We start from the raw sequence: 6708 nt of genomic DNA on the forward strand, positions 1-6708 counted from the left end.
AACTAATTCAAAAAGAAAATAAGAGGAAGAGTCCAAAACTCAAAATCATAAAACTTGAAAGTAAACCCATTACCTGCAGAGAAGAATGGTTTTGATGAAGATGATAATATGGTGGTGGGCGGCAGAGATGCGTGAGGCCAAGGTATATTGTAGTAGGGGTGTTTTTCTTTGATTTGAGGGTATATATAATTTATGGTATTAGGGTTTAACTAGGAGACTTAATTTTAGAAAATTTATAAAATAAATCTGAAAAATATAGTTTCAGTTTTTTTTTTTTTTTTTTTGTTAAAACTCATTAAAACTTTATTTTAATTGTAAAGTTATCTTAAATTACCAAAATAATTTATTAGAAAATACCCGAAAATTCGGGATATTACACATTATCCCAAAACATCAAGCATTGACGACCATTACTTGCAACAACACCACACACACAAAAATTCTAGCAGCAATAAAACAGAGCAGAACCACTTCCCACCCTAAACTGACCTGCAACAACCCTCCCTGCAAAACAAATAGCCTACACCAGCAACTATGCAACAACTTAAGACCAACACCAATCTTTGAAACAAATATACTAGCCTATAATGTCGCACATGAAAACACAACATAGCTAACCTGGCCAAAATTTTCATAAAAACAGGCATAAAATCAGACCCAAAGCAGATTCATGAACATATTAGATACAAGAAAAGAATATTGGAACATATCCTTCTAGTTTCAGAACATCTTGTTATGAAATTTAGAACAGAAATATTCATAAATAATGCAGATAATGTTCTAACAATTAAATTTATATGTTATAACAAGTTGATCAATATGTTTTAATAGTAAGGAACATGTTCTGCATTAACAAAGTATATGTTCTGAGTTACTTATCTTTTGTTCTGCAGTAATTAAAATTATGTTCTGAACTCATTTAATATAAATACCAAGGACCAATACCCTGTGTTCTATGCATTTCATCTAATTGTTCTAATAATTAAACCTACATGTTTTAACAGCTAAAGTATATGTTCTAACAATTAAACTTATTACTTCCTCCGTCTTTTAATACTCGCAACCTTTGGGCTTTTGCCACTATTCATATAATCTACTTTGACTATTCTTAGTGCTTTTTATATAAGATAAAACATAGTCATGTGGGATCTTGTTAAATTCGTCTCAATGTGTATTTTCAAAATATCAACTTTTTATAATTTTTGCATAAAGAGAACTTAAGATATAAATGATCAAAGTTGTGCATTGGCCTGCGTGAAACTAACAAATGTTGCGAGTATTAAAAGACGGAGGAAGTATGTTCTTACAAGTTGAGAAATATGTTCTAACTAGTTAAGGGACATGTTCTGCATTAATAAAGTACATGCTCTGTTGTTGAACATCCATTACACTCATCTGGGAACTAGCCCATTAGAAGAAAAAAAACAGACCACTACACTTATCCTGCAAGATTTTTGTACCTTTATCTAAACTGATACACTTACTTTTCTTCCCAAATTAGTTATTAACATGAGCCATAAATGGATAATGGTCTTATGAACCTTGTTTTGTTATCCAAATGGAATGTCCAGGTGGTTCTACTGGTCATCATGCAGCGAACTCACTCACTCAAACTCATAGTTTAAATAAAAGATTGTAATTTGTATTGATAAATGCTTAAAGCTTGTAAACATGTATTGCTTGAGAACGTTCAAGAGGATCTCTACTCTCCCACTTTAACCTAATACAATCAACATTCTTGCATACTCACTCCCCCTCCCCCCCCCCCCCCTTAAGTACAAATCGCTTACAAAAGACAAACAACATAAAGGAAAACAGAAAAAAGACAATACGCTTTAATGTTCCTTAATGGCTTCTCTCGCCTTTCTTTGGATTGTTACCATTGTACATTATTCCTATATGTTCTAGTAATTTAAGCTACATTTTCTAAGCAGTTAATTAAGCTATATGTTCTAACACAGTGAGAGATGACGTTTCATTGTTATTTAGTTTACTTTTAGAGGGATTTTGTTTACTATTTGAGAGATTTAATTTACTTTCGGACTAACTGCTAGCCAAACCTAAAGCTCAATTGCATAGACCGCAACAGTTAACAACCATAACCAAAGATCAACATAACAGGTAATTCCTCTAAACCAAACACAACCAAAATTTATTTATGTTTTTAATATGGATATTATATCAAAAAACAACATATGTTATATGTTCTAACCAACGAAACTATATGTTCTAACTAGTGAACCAACATGTTCTAACAAGATAAGTTATATGTTTTAACAATTGAATTTATATGTTCCAACCTGTGAAGTTATATGTTCTAATCAGTTAAGTTACATGTTCTTATCAGTTCAACTATATGTTCTAACAAAAAAATATAACCACTGATAATAACAAATGCATTAGAAGCATCAAACATGAGCCTACATCTTTGCAAACAAAATAAGTTGCATAAGATGATCATTTCAATTGTTGTAGGCAATTCCTTCGGAAAACCAATCAAATAAGTTTAGACTTGAGAACTTTAATGAAAGTAATAACTAATTACATAATCACTTCAAAAAAGAACCACAAAGTTTGTAGATCAGAAGGCTTGAGCAATGAACAATTGTCCTTTCCAGTGAACTATGAGTATTATCTTCTGTTAATCTCACCATTATAAATTGGTAAAAGATAAAATTGAAGCAGATAAGGAATTAATTGTTTCCTAAGAACAAAGAACATGAAAGTATGACCTCCTTTTCTTTGTGGCAGTTCTTTACTTTCTAATTCTCAAATAGTTGATATACAACAATCAGTTAACCCACGCAACCTCAATTTTTGTTGTCATGAAAAGTAAGACATTGTACAAGAAAGAAACAACTTAACTTCTAAGAAGGCATGTGACTAACATATGTTGAGAATCTAGATAAAATTCTCTACTTTCTCTGACTAATAGTTTCAATGCAGATCCTGCAGAAATTTCACAAGAAAGTGCATCTAGAATTCTTAACATCCAAAGAAAAGTCAGAAAAAATGCATAAGGATGGGATCAAGGTTTTGATGCCTGGCAATGCGGGGTACTATTCATAAATAACCTAACAATCCTAAGCAAACACAAACAAATTTGAAGTATTTAGCCTAATTCGAGAAAAAAAAAAATCACCATTTGTCAACAACTTCTCCCAGCAATCAACAAATTTTAAACCTACCCAAAGCATACCTCATCAAATAAACATTTACTTTCTGAATTCAAGGCATACCTCATCAATAACTTCTCACTCACATACTTTTTGAATTCAGAATTTTGTCTTTTTGAATTCATAAAACTAAATGCTTTGGGTTCTGATATGTTCATATTTTATAGTGTTTTTACCCCCGTGCCTTAGTACTTTTTGATCTCAAATGAGCTCTTCGGAGCGATTTTTAGTACTAATGTGCTCCTTGTAGTGTGTTTGTAGTTTCAGGTTCATCATTGTAGGAATTAGCATATTTATGTGCATTTCCTACTCATTTGAATCAATAAAAGAGATTATGTACTTTCGAAAGCACAAACATTAAGTTGGAAGAGTTTTGAAGCAAAACGAATAACGAAAGAAGTAGAAAAATGACTATAGTCCACTATTTTAATCATAACTCAAGTTTTACAACTTTAAATAAAGTAATTCTAATTGGGTTGGATTTGAGACTTCAATAGATTTCCAACAAGTAGTCACTCGCCTAATTCTGACGAATAACGAAGAAGATATGGAGTTTTGAAGATAGAGGATTGTGCAGTTACAACACGCGCCCGATCGGGCGGGCTACGCCCGATCTGGATCGGGCGGTCATTCTGGGCGTTGTTCTGGGCATTTTGCAACCGCCCGATCGGGCGGAATTTTGCCCGATCGGGCCGTCTATCGAGCAGTTCGCCCGATCGGGCGAAGCGTCGCCCGATCGGGCGACGCCAACCTCCATCGTATTTCGCGAGTTTTATTTCCGGTTTTTGGCTTGTGTTTTGGGCAAACTATAAATACTAGTCCTTTTATTTTTAGCAGACATCTTAATTTCTAGTTTTCAACACTTAGTTTATTTTCCTTAGCTTAGTTCTTCTCTCTAAAATTTGTTCCAAGACTTAGTTTTTATTTTCAATCAAAATTCAAGCTTTCATATTTCATTGTTCTTCATTTAGGTATTGCTTCTTACTTTGATTTATTATTTTGCTTTAATCATGTTTTCAATAGTATTAATTTCTTTGTTTATTTGTAATATGTGTGAGTAGTCTATTTTCTAGGGTTTGGGGATCCATGAATAATTATGAAGGGATGATTGAATAATTGTGATTGTTGGTATTGTGATTGATTCCTATTGATTGGTTTATTCTACTATGCAATTAGATTTGCGCAGGTTTAATTGTATTAATTAAGAAATATCAAGTTAAGATTCGAGAGATGCAATTTGATGTTTAGGCTTGTGTCAATAGGTGGAATTAGGATTAATACGTAGCGAGAACCTGTTAATTCTAAGTCTATGATTAGTATCGATTCGAGAGAGCATGCTAGTCTAATTAATTACTTTATTGATTATTGTCGATTGATTATCATCCTGGATTGTTATTTGTTGGTGAACCTATGCCCTAGATCCTTTAATATCTAAATTCTTAATTGTTTAATTATTGTCATCTCTATTCTATAAGCCAGCTCCTGAGGGCTTTTTAGTAAAGTAACTTTTCGTGTCCCCCAATAAATTTACAATAACACCCTTCACTGTTTAACAGTGTGCCAGACCCCTCCAATTTCTAACGCCCAAAACGTGATTAATGGCCACAGAATAATATCTATGCCCAAATCACGTTGATTGATAGTCAAAATCAGGCATGAAAAATAAATTAAGGAAAGAAAATATTACACAATATTACAATTGGTTTTTCGTTTGAAAATTAAGGAAAAAAATATTAATCCAGCTTTAATTCAGTCAAAACGCCTAAAATCAAAGAACAAGAAAGGCCTTAATAAACGCCTAGAATCAAAGAGCAGTAAAGGCCTCCATAATTTCACAAAATTAATTCACTTACAAAACGCCTAAAATCACAGAGCTTTAAAGGCCTCCAATTTTCCACACTTAATTCCATTACAAAACGCCAAAAATCAAAGAGATGTAAAACTCAATCATTTTCCTCAAACAATTAACGAACCGGACAAACTAATACAGAAAAACTCACTGTAAATCTTGGAACAATCCCCATCACCATGTCGAGGGATACCATCTCCGCCATTTTCTTCATCTTCTTAAACCTCTTATCTCTCAACACTTCTATATCTCCGTTTTCAATCTGGGGTTTCGATTTCATACCTCATCCTCCATTATTTTAGCAACTATTAAAACTTGAATCTCCAAAATCTGTAGAAATTCGATTGAATTGATCTGTAGGTGGTTGGTGGTTGTGCCGGTTTTATTGTTGTTGTTCGTACCGACAAAGAGGAGAGACTCGAGGGGATGAGTTAGCAAAAGAGGTGAGAGGGAGGAGGGGATTATAATTGATTATAATCACCTTGCTTCAGATATGAGGAGAGAGCTAGGAGGAGCAACGAAAGAGGTGAGACAGATCCTTGGAGTCTCCGTCTTTTAGTGAAACTAGCAACCAAATTTGTCATTCTACCGGTCAAAGATACACTATCCCAAATAAGAATACCCGGTGAACTTAAAATTGTAAGGGTAGTTTAGTCATTAAATTTGTCAAAGTTCTCTAAAAATCTAAAAAGAAGCTCCTTCCCAAACGAGGGATCAATATCATTATCTATACTATTAGTTCCCACAAAGGTGAAGGTAACATGAGAGACCATAATAATAAACAAAGAAAAAAACCATAAAAGAAAAAAAAATATATAACATAACAAATCACATAAAGAAAAATTTGGGATTAGGGGCTTTTATTTTGAGTAATATACCGATTCCATATAAAACATATTGCGGTTTGTTTAAATTACTGATATATATTCTTAATATATATATATATATTTTGTTAAGGTTTATTTTTGTGGCTATATTTAAACAAACCGCAAAAGTGAAACACACTATTTTTTATATTTTTAATTACTTTACATTGGTACTAAGATTTTGATTTTTTGTCATGTAAGGACTAAGGACATGAGTATTACACTGTTTCATTATTTAGATTGCAAGTTTGACATATTATATGACCTCACTGTTTTAAAATATGAAATTTGTGAATGATATTTTAGTGCCTAATATTTGTTACGATTAGTTGTAATTACACAATTTAAGTTTTTATAATATTTCGCACGCATCGCGTGCATATAAGACTAGTAGTCTTAGTATACAAACCAACCAACTCTTGTTTCCCAATAGTCTAGATTAGTCGATTAGTAGTAGAAAGAACATTGTTTCCCTGTGGATTCGATCCTAACTTCCCTTGCTACCTAGCTAGTGGACTTAGGTTTATTTTTGATAAGGTAATACGACTTTAGCCTGTCAAATTTTGGCGCCGTTGCCGGGGAAACGGTTTAATTTTCTGCTACTAATTTTATGATCTAGATTATTTTCTTGAGTCTCATAGAACTTCCTTTTCTTTGAGACCATGTATATATTTTGTTTTCTTTAGTTTTTTTTTTTTACTTTTTTTTCCCCTGAAAATATGGATTATTATTTTTTCCCTCAATTCGTAAATGAGCCTTTTTGGGTGTATTTCGATAGGCTAAATGATTTTATTGGTTACCGAAATCTTAATGTTTG

The sequence above is a fragment of the Spinacia oleracea genome, chromosome 5 (genome assembly GCF_020520425.1).
Source record: "Spinacia oleracea cultivar Varoflay chromosome 5, BTI_SOV_V1, whole genome shotgun sequence".
Classification (NCBI taxonomy): Eukaryota; Viridiplantae; Streptophyta; class Magnoliopsida; order Caryophyllales; family Amaranthaceae; genus Spinacia; species Spinacia oleracea.